The following is a 12,960-nucleotide window of genomic DNA, read 5'->3' as shown; positions in this document are numbered from 1 at the left end:
CGAGCTCAAAATGAGCTTGACCAAATGAAGGCTGCTATAAAAGACATGGAGGGTGGCATATCGACATGGTCGGATGAAGTGGCCAAATTGCAAACTACTGTAACCACCTTGACAAAAGAGCTGAAGGTGCTGAAAGACAAATGTGAGGATATGGAAGGGACATTCTTGTGGATCGGTCACATCGGGGCCTAACACCTAAGAACCCCAACGGAATGCCATACGTAATTGTGGCTAAATTACATTACTACCAAGATTGTGTGTAAGTGCTGTGCTGGGCTTGAAGTCAGGCTATGCTAACATTCAGAGGAAAGCAAATTGCGTTCTTCCCCGATTACACTATACCAGAGTGGCTAAGGCACGAGCTGCATTCACAGACTCCAGGAAACTACTACAAGAGCAGATAGGTGTCCGCTATGGGATATTATTCCCTGCCTGACTTCGTATCAGTCACAACGGGACGGACAAAGAATTCCTGGACCCAAGCGAAGCCATGGCTTACATTACGAAGCACATCATTACAACAACAGAGGATGGGACACAATAAGCAAAACTGTAACATTTCCAAAGCATTTACTTTCCATCCTCACTATTGATAAGACTTACCTTAAAGGGTTAAAGGGTGAATTTGACAAGATGTACTTTATGTTAAGACAAAAAGGCAATACCAGCAATATTTTAGCTTGCTTAACTATTTTTTTTTCTTTCTTTCAAGCCAATTCTAAGTTTCAAATTACAGTTCTGCTCCTTTTTTTTTTTTTTTAGCAAATTCTTTTCTAAACTGCCAACCATGACAACACATCACTTTATTCTAGGAGGAGACTTTAATTGTGTTTTCTCGCCTGTTTTAGACCGCAGCTCTCCTAAGAAGGTTTCTACTTCCAAATCAGCACAATCAATTTAACATTTTCTCAAAACATATGGTATAGTTAATATATGGAGGTTCACAACCCTACTACTCTGAGTTATTCATTCTTCTCTGCAGTACACAACTATTCACGAATAGATTGTTTTTTGTTTTTTGTGGATACAAATCTCCTGTTGTCAATAGTGGAATGTAACTAGGAAGCCATAGTTGTATCTGATTATAACCCACTAACTCTAACGTTATGTATCCCTACTACACAGTCCAGCTATCATTCTTGGGGGCTAAATCTAACTCTTCTCTCAAATGAGGCTTTCGTGACTTCTATCACATCTAAAATAGAGTCTTTTTGGGTACTAATCAAACACCAGGAATGTCCCAATCAATAATGTGGGAAGCGCTAAAGACATATTAAAGAAACCAAATAATTTCATTTTGTGCACACCAGAGAGTAAAAAATGAACATCTTAAAAAAGATCAGATCAGATATTGGAGTTGGATTTGTTACATAGTCAGACGCCCTCTTCAGTAACACTGAAAACACTGATTTTACAAGCAGAATAGCATCTTTTAGCAGCCCAACAAGCTGAATATCTGACATCTAAATTACAGTGTAACTTGTGAGCATGGGGAGAAGGCAGGGAAGCTCCTGTCCCACCAGTTGCTCCAGAGAACAGCTGCTCATGCTATCCCTGAAATACGTTATGAACAAGCCCTAAAACATACAGATAATACAAAAATGTATTCATGTTTCTACAGGTTTTATCAGTCACTGTATTCCACAAATCAATCTACTAATCCAACAGCCTTGGAGGATTTTTTTAAGAAACTGAATGTTTCATCAATCGATCCGGAAATGGTGACTGAACTGGAAAGGATAATAACCACTTCGGTGATAGACTATGCAATTAAGAGCATGCAGACCAGGAAATCTTCAAGCCTGGAAGGACATCCTGCCAAATTTTTCAAAACATTATCCACCCAGCTCTCTCCATGACTACTATCTGTTTTTGAAGAGTCTTTCGTATCCCACTCCCTCCCCTCCTCTATGTTTCAGGCTGTCATTTCATTAATACTGAAAAAAGATAAAGAGCCCCTTGAATGTGACTCCTACTGCCCAATTTCAATTTTAAATAGGGATGCAAAAATCCTCACAAAGGTTCTCACCCTACAAATGGAGAAGACCCTGCCACTAATCATTTCACCTGATCAGACAGGTTTCTTAAAAGGTCAGGACTCCTTCTTCAACATCAGGCAACTTGTAGACATTCTCTATAATCGCTCTTCAGCCGGTACTCAGGAGATGATTATCGCCTTAGACGCTGAAAAGGCGTTTGATCGGGTGAATTGGGACTTTCTGTTTTACACTTTACAACAGTTTGGCTTTGGCCCTAAATTTATATAATGGTGTTACATGCCTGTGTGTTTGGGCACGCCCTTTGTTATGTGTTTTTCCCTGTCTTTTTCAGCATGCAGCTGATCTCCATCATGCCTCATCACCAAGTGTATAAAAATGAATGGAGGAGGAGTAGTGTTGGTGCTAGTGGGCCAAGAGGCTGTGACAGAGTTGTGTCATTTAGACGTGGGTAACAAGTGAGCGTTTTGGCTTAGTGCTGTGATATTTTGGTTGGCTGTGTTTAATCTGTTCTTTTTTTGTGTTTCCCTGCTATAGGCAATCCGGTTCCCTTTTGGAGCTTGTTTTTCGCTGGTGGTCCTTTTTTTCCTGTTTTTTTTTTTTGTTTTAAATAAACTTCCTTTAAACTGGCTATTCCCCTCTTTGTTGTAGCAGTTATCGTCCAATTTCCTTGCTCTGTGTGGATGCTAAGATACTGACCAAGATGTTAGCTAACCGTTTATAAGCTGTTCTGCAAAATATCATCTCTGTTGATCAAACAGGCTTTGTGAAAAGTAGACATTCCTTTCATAACATCAGAAGAGTTTTCGATATATTATACTCTTCATCCACTTGTGATACTCCAGAGTTGATACTATCAATGGATGCTGAAAAGGCGTTTGATCACTTTTATTTATCTCAGATCCTGACAGATCCCTTAGAGTTGTCACAACTATTGTGACAGAATTCAGTCGAATTTCAGGATATAAACTAAACTTTAGTAAGAGTGAACTTATGCCAGTCAAAAGTGCAGCTAAAAGCTACTCTTTTACAACACTGCCCTTTAAAATTGCATCCGAGTCTTTTAGGTACCTAGGTGTCTGTGTAACTAAACATCACTCCAACTTATTTAGACACAATTTTACTCCGTTACTTAATCAAATAACTGATGATTTTGATCGCTGGTCTACTTTATCACCGTCATTTGCAGAGCGAATAAACTGTATATTAATGTATGTACTTCCCAAGTTTCTCCATTTTCTTCAGTGCATACCGGTTTTTATTCCAAAACGTTTCTTTCAGTCACTTGACAGTATTGTCTCATGCTTTATATGGAATAAAAATAATCCCAGAATCTGGAAAAGTATAATACAAAAATCCAAGGATAAGGGGGGACTAACTCTTCCAAATTTTTCATTTTATTACTGGGCGGCTAACATTCGTGCTCTGTTACACTGGCAGTCAATTAACACTCAGCCTCCTCCGTGGTTACAGATAGAGGAAGCTTCATGTGACTTTCCATTAAAATCTCTTCTTGGTCTGCCTTCAACTCTGTCGCCTCTGAAACATTCTACTAATTGTAGTGAAATATATTCTAAAAATTTGTACTCAATTCAAATGTCAATTTGAACTTCAAACGCTCTCGCCAATATCTCCAATCCACTCCAATCCTTCTTTCCTTCCTTCTATCCTTGACACTGGCTTTAAGACTTTGGACGATTATGGGATTAGGTCCTTTAAAGACCTGTATATTGACGGGATATTTGCCTCATTTAGCCAATTAGTTTGCAAGTTTAACTTGCCCAAAACCCATTTTTTTAAATTCCTACAGATCCGTAACTTCTCACAGAAAGGTTTTTCTGGATTTCCTACCGTGCCACCATCTGATCTGCTAGACTCCATTTTCAATATTAATCCTCATCAAAGAGGCAGTATTTCCAAGATCTATAATATTCTCTTAAGTGCTCAAAAAGCAACTACTGATCGATTAAGAGTAGCTTGGTCAGAAGAAATTGGAGTCACAATAGAACCTGATCTATGGATATCAGTACTAAAACGCACTCATACATCGTCTATCTGTGCGCGACATGCGGTATTACAATGCAAGGTGATTCACAGAGCCCATTGGTGCAAAACCAGATTGGCACATTTCACTCCCAGTTTGGACCCTAAATGTGATAAATGCCATTTAGAACCAGCCAATCTCACTCACATGTTTTGGACGTGCCCCACTCTTACCTCATTTTGGAACTCAATATCTGACTCACTTTCTGCCATTACATTAGTCAGAATACACCCATCACCTTTAATAGGTCTTTTTGGTGTACTGCCCGCTGGTCTTCTATTGCCCTCTTATTTAGCTGATTTAATAGCTTTTCTCACCTTACTTGCAAGATGAATTATTTTAATGCACTGAAAGAAACCCTACTCTCCATCGCACACACATTGGATCAGAGACATGCTCTGCTTCATGAAACTGGAAAAAATTAAATATTCTACCCTAGGAGTTGATTTGAAATTTGAGAAAATCTGGCACCCTGTCTTGGATCATGATAAGATGGCAACCGGCAGGTGTGGTGCGTTGATGGCCTGTCTTTTATATGTGATATTTTTAGAGTTTTTAGGACGCAGTTACTTTGTATCTTTTAACTGCTTCAGTCCTTCAGCTGGTGGCAACTTAACTCATCAAGCTGACTTAACAAATGGGCTTTTCATCAAACCTCTTTTTTGTTTTGGCAAGCATGCTTTCTTCAGAGCCTTCAGGTCACCTGGCTCAACTCACCCATCTAACGCCAGATCAGCTGATGGCAAACACCAGATCGACAGCGGGGAATTATTAATAACTATCTGCCTGCTTTTATCTGGGGACATCCACCAGTGTCCGGGTCCTTCTTCCAGCCAACAGCTACCTTTAACAGCTATCGCGGATCTGCGGGATCTGCATGATCAAGGCTCTCCCAACTCTCGGATTTTACTAGGCACTTTCCCTACGCCTTCTCTTGCTGCTGACGCTGTCAGCGTGGATGCACTCAGTGTCAGTGGTGCTACTGGGTTAGCCGCGCCGAGTAGCGTGGATTCCCAGCTGACAGGGGGAAGCTCCACCAGCCTGTCCAGGCCTCCGGATACAGCTGATCTGCCGGAGTGTGGCAGCGGATTACCTATTGCTTCTGGAGTTGGTGAGCCTGCTGTGACTGCACAAGGCCCGGAGTGTTGTTCTCTAGTTGATCGGGATTACAAGTCAGTTTTCGGTAAGAAGGGTCTTCATTTTATGCACCTTAACATGAGGAGTCTTCTGCCCAAGATAGATGAATTCAGACAGCTTGTACATCGTGCGGAGGTAGGAGTTATCTGTTTAACCGAAAGCTGGCTGGACTCTACTGTCAGGGACTCTGAAATTGCTATTTATAACTACAGCATTGTTAGGAAAGACCAAAACTGACAAGGGGGTGGGATATGCGTGTTCGTGCGCTCGTACATTGCTTTTAATGTTAGAGATGATTTAATGGGTGATTTGGAGTTAATTTAATTAGACATTTGTTTATCCAAAACAAAGCCCATCCTTTTAGCGGCTTGCTACAGGCCCCTGCACCAGTCAACTTTTTATGAATCTTTGGATTTGCTGCTTTCTAATCACACTGACTCTGTGAGCAGGGAGCTCATTCTAATTGGGGACTTGAACACTAATGTCTCCAATGCTGCTCACCCCTCTGTTAAAGCGCTGATGAACTTGAGCTCGTCTTTTGGGTTGAAACAGCTGATTAAACAACCGACCAGAGTCTGTGAATCATCCGAGAGCATTATTGACCTTATTTTAGTATCTGACAGTGTTTTAATTTCTCAGAGTGGATCTATTGCTTATGGTATCAGTGATCATTACATTATTTTCTGTACCAGAAAAATGGGGAAAATTACTTTTAATTCTCACAAATCTGTGTTAGCCAGGTCCTTCAGGAAAGCGTGGGAGGTTTTTAAGTTCAAGTTCCTCCAGGCTATCAATTCTGTTGCTCCCCTCAGGAAAGTTAGGGTTAAGCAGCGCTCCAGTCCTTGGTTTGATAGTGACATTCAGGAATCTATTAAAGCCAGGGATAAAGCCCTTCAAAATACCATCGGTCAAAAGCCCTGGAGGATTTTATCTTGTTTAAGGAATTGAGGAATGAAACGCAGGGGCTTATTAGGAAGGCTAAAAAGGACCATTACAAAGCTAAAATCTCAGACAATATGAACAACCCAAAGAAACTATGGAAATCCTTTAAGGAATTGGGGTCCAGTAATTCAAACAACAATAAAGCTACTAACATCGGGCTTAATATAAATAATGAGCTGGTTTTTAATAAACATCAGGTGGCCAATTATTTTAATAACTATTTTACATCTGTAGCCAAAAAACTGGTTCTTAAATTACACCCTCTTCCTGGCTTATTTGGGATTGATCGAGTCAAGTCTTTTTATGCCAACTTAGGAGTTTCTAAAAATTCCTTCTCTTTAAAAAGGGTCACAAAACCTATAAGAGGGGCCTCCGCAATGCCAGAGCAAACTATTACTCAGCATTAATAGAAGACAATAAGAACAACCCCAGGTTTCTTTTCAACACTGTAGCCAGGCTGACTGAGAGTTAAAGCTCTATTGAGCCTTGTATTCCTTTAGCCCTTAGCAGTAATGATTTTATGAGCTTTTTTAATGACAAAATTCTAACTATTAGAGGCAAAATTCATGACCTCCTGTCCTCAGATAGTACCTATCTAACCTCAAACACAGCTGTAAAACCTAATATAGATTTAGATTGCTTCTCCCCAATTTCTCTTCAAGAATTGACCGCAGTGATTTCTTCATCTAAATCATCAACGTGTCTCTTAGACCCCATCCCAACTAGGCTACTTAAGGAGGTCTTTCCTTTAGTTAACACTCATATATTAGATATGATCAATCTATCCTTATTAACAGGCTATGTACCACAGTCTTTTAAGGTAGCTGTAATTAAACCTCTACTAAAAAAGCCCACCCTGGATCCAGAGGTGTTAGCCAACTATAGACCAATATCTAATCTTCCCTTTATGTCAAAGATCCTTGAGAAAGTAGTCGAAGACCAGCTGTGTGATTTTCTCCATGATAATAATTTGAGGAATTTCAGTCAGGATTTAGAGTGCATCATAGCACTGAGACAGCACTAGTTAAAATTACAAATGACCATCTGATTGCTTCAGACAAAGGACTTGTCTCTGTACTTGTTTTATTAGATCTTAGTGCAGCGTTTGACACAATTGACCATCAAATTCTACTGCAGAGACTGGATCACTTAATTGGCCTAAAAGGTTCTGCACTAAGCTGGTTTAAATCTTATTTATCTGATCGTTTTCAGTTTGTTGACGTTCATAATGAATCATCCTTATGTACCAAAGTTTGTTTTGGAGTTCCACAAGGTTCTGTGCTCGGACCAATCCTATTTACTCTATATATGCTTCCTTTAGGTAACATCATTAGAAATCACTCTGTAAATTTCCATTGTTATGCAGATGATACTCAGTTGTATTTATTGATGAAGCCAGAAGAAAGTAATCAATTAACTAAACTCCATAACTGCCTTAAAGACATAAAAACTTGGATGAGCACCAATTTCCTGATGTTAAATTCAGACAAAACTGAAGTTATTGTTCTTGGCCCCAAACAACTCAGAGACTCTTTATCTGATGACATAGTTTCTCTAGATGGCATTGCTCTGGCCTCTAGCACTACCGTAAGAAACCTCAGAGTAACACTTGATCAAGATTTGTCTTTTAATTCTCATTTAAAACAAACCTCAAGGACTGCATTTTTTCATCTGCGTAATATTGCGAAAATTAGGCCTATCCTGACCCAAAAAGATGCAGAAAAATTGGTCCACGCTTTTGTTACCTCAAGGCTGGATTACTGTAACTCTCTATTATCTGGTAGCTCTAGTAAGTCCTTAAAAACTCTCCAGCTAATTCAGAATGCAGCAGCACGTGTACTAACAGGAACTAAGAAACGAGATCATATTTCTCCTGTTTTAGCTTCTCTGCACTGGCTCCCTGTAAAATCCAGAATTGAATTTAAAATCCTACTGTTAACTTATAAAGCTCTAAATGGTCAAGCTCCTTCACATCTTAGAGAGCTCATAGTGCCATATTATCCCACCAGAACACTGCGCTCTGAGAACGCAGGGTTACTCGTGGTCCCTAAAGTCTCCAAAAGTAGATCAGGAGCCAGAGCCTTCAGCTATCAGGCTCCTCTCCTGTGGAATCATCTTCCTGTTTCGGTCCGGGAGGCAGACACCGTCTCCACATTTAAGACTAGACTTAAGATTTTCCTCTTTGATAAAGCTTATAGTTAGGGCTGGCTCAGGCTTGCCCTGTACCAGCCCCTAGTTAGGCTGACTTAGGCCTAGTCTGCCGGAGGACCCCCCTATAATACACCGGGCACCTTCTCTCCTTCTCTCTCTCTCTCTCGCTCTCTCTCTCTCTCTCTCTCTCCTATTCTATTACTGCATCTTGCTAACTCGGCTATTCTGGATGTCACTAACTCGGCTTCTTCTCCGGAGCCTTTGTGCTCCACTGTCTCTCAGATTAACTCATATCGCAGCAGTGCCTGGACAGCATGATGTGTGTGGTTGTGCTGCTGCCGTGGTCCTGCCAGATGCCTCCTGCTGCTGCTGCCATCATTAGTCATTAGTCATACTTCTACTGTTATTATACACATATGACTATTGTCACACATGTATACTGCCAGATGTTAATACCACAGTAGCCAGAACTATAACTATAATATTATTACTTTCAATAATGTTGTTGTAAGCTACTGTCATTACCTGCATCTCTCTCTCTCTCTCTCTCTCTCTCCGTCTCATTGTGTCATAAGGATTACTGTTAATTTATTATGCTGATCTGTCCTGTACATCTATTGCACGTCTGTCCGTCCTGGAAGAGGGATCCCTCCTCAGTTGCTCTTCCTGAGGTTTCTACCGTTTCTTACTTGTCTGAGCGTTATCAAAGAGTTTGTGTAAACGGTGTCTTTTCAGATGCTCTGCCTGTCGAGTGTGGTGTGCCTCAGGGCAGCATTCTGGGCCCTCTTTGGTTTTTGGTGTACATTAATGATATGAAGGATGCGTGTTCATGTGATTTATTTTTGTATGCCGATGACTCGGCACTCCTTGTCTCCCACAAGGAACAAGATTCCTTGGAGAGAATTTTGAGTGCTGAGCTGTCGAGGGTTAATTCATGGCTCATTGATAACATGTTGTCTTTGCACCTAGGTAAGACAGAGGCTATTCTTTTTGGCTCCAAACACAGGTTGAGTGAGTCCTCGGATGTCAAGGTCACACTAAATGGTGAGACGGTATCTGCTACCTCATCTGTCAAGTACCTCGGCTGTATTCTTGAAAGCAGTTTGGATGGTAACATTATGGCTTCCAAAGTTCTTGGCAAGGTCTCTGGACTCACTAAATTTTTAGCAAGAACCTCCAGATTGCTTGACAGGGAGTCAATGTTAGTTTTAGCTAACTCTGTAATTTTAAGTCATTTTGATTTCGCCAGTACCTCTTGGTTTGAGAGTTTAACTAAACTTCTCAAAGGCAAGCTCCAGGCTGCCCAGAACAGGCTTATGAGGGTGATTTTAGGTCTGGGCCCACGGTCACACATAGGTAGGAACCATTTTAAAGAACTCAACTGGCTTCCAGGTGAAGCGAGAGTCACTTTATCTAGGCTGTGTATGGTACATAAGATCATTTATGGTGCTGTCCCTGCTTTTTTAATAAATTATTTTCAACATGTTAGGGAAGTACACAGTATCTCTACAAGAGCCAGTGTTGCTGATGTGCGCTTGTATAAGTTTAACTCTCTTATCGGTAAGGGATCCTTTTCTTACATTGGGGCTTTTCAATGGAACAGCTTGGATTTGGTTATTAAATTAGCCTCCAATTTAAAGCCACAGTGTGTAGGAATTTCTCCCATCTAACGCTGAAATCATATATTGCATTCAAACCAGATGGCGCACTCTAGCGCCTCACTGTTTCAAACACGTATTGCAACAACTGTAGCCGCTGTGTACCAAAAAGCTATGATAACACTGATGAAACCATGTCATCCGATACTACATGGAGTATTCATTCAGGCTCCTACACAGACACACGCGATGCGAGTTGACAAACCCCCTCCTCACCATGCTGGCTGTGTTTACAACGTAGGACTGTTGGGGTGGATGTAAATTGAAACAAACCAATCACGTCTTGTCCTTTGACAACTGACAAGTGGCTCACCCTCACACACCTCATCCCTCTTCTCGCATTACTGCGCCGCTAACAGCTGTTAGTGGCCAGCGGCACTACTGCCGCATAACAAAGTCCCACTCTTTGAGCATAATGCAGGATCATGTATTATGCAGCATCACGGGAGACAGAATCCTTGTCGCCAAGAAAGTGCAAAAGGAAATCAAAAAGGCAGCGTGACCGGCGAATTAAAAAAACAAGGGGTTGCCTTTGGGGTTGCCTTTCCCAGGTGGAGAGAGCTGCTGAAGGAGAAAGGTAATACAATCACAGGCCAGCGCTAACAGCGGCTAACAGCTAACAGCGGCACAGTGATGCGAGGAGAGGGATGAGGCTGTTAGCCACTGGCCGCTAACAGCGGCTAACAGCTAACAGCGGCTAACAGCTAACAGCGGCGCAGTGATGCGAGGAGAGGGATGAGGCTGTTAGCGACTGGCCGCTAACAGCGGCTAACAGCCAACAGCGGCGCTGGCCTGTGATTGCATTACCATTCTCCCTCAGCAGCTCTCTCTACCTGGGAAAGGCTACCCCGATGTGGGCCTTCGTTTTTTTAATTCGCCGGTCACGCTGCCTTTTCTATTCCCTTTTGTGCTTTCTTGGCGACAAGGATTCCGTCTCCCATGATGCTGCATATGCATGATCCTGCATTATGCTCAAAGAGTGGGACTTTGTTTCAAATTTGCCAGGGTAGTAGCGAAGCGCCTCTTGCTCCTCTCCTTCGGCTCCTCAGTCACGCAGTGCTGGCCTGGCTCTCAACGAAAACGCCGAAGGCGGTGCTGTATGTCCCTTGCTCGCGGGTGTATTCTCAAGATGGCGAAACGTAATGGAACCCCACAGACGACTTACCCGCACAATGTACAAACAAATCCGAAATTCTCCTTTTACAAGAATAAGTCAGATTATTGATGGAGGTAATAGTACACGAGTGATGACATATTTATGAATGCAGGCATCAATTTTTGCCAATAAACAACTGAAAATGTTACACAATGTCCCTTTAAGACAGTTCAAATTTCTTACAAAAGCCTGGCTTTTGGAAAAGGTTCCTATATGAAAATTGCCTCAGCTCTTGAAGATGTATCTGTCTCAAATATGATTGTTCCCTTCGTTTCTTTATTGTGACCATGGTTGTGTATGTTTTTGTATGGTTTTATTGATGGAGCTTTAACCGCCGCACATGTGGGTTGCCACCTTGTATGTATGAGGACCACAATGGAAATAAGTCCTGGACTTTATTGTGTTTTTATCCTCGATTGTGTTAGCACCAGTGTGCATGGGTAATATGTACTCTTGTGTTTTATGCAATCTAATAAAACTAAACATGTAGTATCGCTTCAGCTTCAGTTGGACTCCGCCCTCGATGACTGAGTTGCCTCCTGCACCCTATTTAATTGTTTATTTATTTAACTTATAATCTTCTTTTGGATTAGATTGAGTTGTTAAGATTCTACCTATTCTATCACAGAAGAAAAAACAGAGACTGCCAAGGAGAAACCTATCAAATGCTTTTTTTTTCTCTGACTCTTCTCCTTCTCGGATCCTGACTCTCCACTACACAGCCATATAGACTGTATATAAGGGTGTAATTCACCAAATTTGCTTTCTCTCTTCGGACCCTGCATTGTTTTGTTTGTTTTTGTTTATTTGTTTTTTTTTACATGAACAGGTAGACCGATTATAATGGCGACTGCTGAGCAGAAACTTATCAATTGTTGTTCGTCTTTTTTTTTCTTCTTCTTTTTTTATCAATCCAAATGTTTATCTTGAGTTTTACATGTTTGAAAAATGGAAAAACTGAGACTATCTTAAATAAATCTTATAGAAAAAAAAATTGCTATTTGTTTGGCTTGCCTTTTTCTTTTTTTTCTTTTTTTTTTTTTTGAAAGATTCCTCTATTTCATTGCGTTACTCCCCCCATCCCCTAGACCTCTGGCGGGGACGTAACACATGGATTAAGATCCTTAATTCATCCCCGGTCACTGCAGTGCGTACTAATAGTAACACATCGCCCTATTTTGAGTTACAACGCGGTACTGGGCAGAGACGTCCTTTTTGCCCACTTTTGTTTGCCATGGCAATTGAGCCACTTGCCATAGCTCTGAGAATGTCCACAGATATCAGGGGGATTAAAAGATAATAAAGTGTCATTGTATGCTGATGATATGTTACTTTATATATCCGATCCATCTGCTAGTTTTCCATACTTATTAGAACTGCTTAATGAATTTGGTCAGTTATCCAGCTATAAAGTCAGTTTTCAGAAAAGCGAATTAATGCCAATTGGGACTGCAAACCCGGATACCTCTCTTTGTTCAATCCCCTTTAAATCAGCCCTTAAAAAAATAGATATCTTGGGATTTGGATTACACGTGATTATTAAGATCTACATAAAGCCAATTATAAACCACTTTTGTCACATAGGAAGCAGGACTTTGACTGTTGGGACTCCTTATCTCTCTCTCTTGAAGGAAGAATGAACTCAATCAAGATGATTTCTTTTACCTTAACTCCTTTGTATTTTTCAGAGTCTGACAAGATTTCTTACCAAATCTCTTTTCAGCAATTTAAACAGTCAAATTTCAACCTTCATTTAGAAAAGAAACTACCCAGACTCAAGGGAAGAATACTATTAAGACCTTGTAAAACACGGGGCATCTCACTTCCAAATTTTTTATATTATTATTGGTCAGCTAACATTAGAGCAATATTGTA

At 40.9% G+C, this 12,960-nt stretch overlaps 1 protein-coding gene across 9 annotated transcripts in view; it reads right to left on the bottom strand.

The window, feature by feature from the left end:
• usp32 (ubiquitin specific peptidase 32) overlaps positions 1 to 12,960 on the bottom strand; it is a 232,654-nt gene that overhangs the window by 101,193 nt on the left and 118,501 nt on the right. The window lies entirely within an intron of this gene.

Source organism: Epinephelus lanceolatus, chromosome 4 (genome assembly GCF_041903045.1).
Source record: "Epinephelus lanceolatus isolate andai-2023 chromosome 4, ASM4190304v1, whole genome shotgun sequence".
Classification (NCBI taxonomy): Eukaryota; Metazoa; Chordata; class Actinopteri; order Perciformes; family Serranidae; genus Epinephelus; species Epinephelus lanceolatus.
This window is presented reverse-complemented; position numbering and strand designations above follow the sequence as displayed.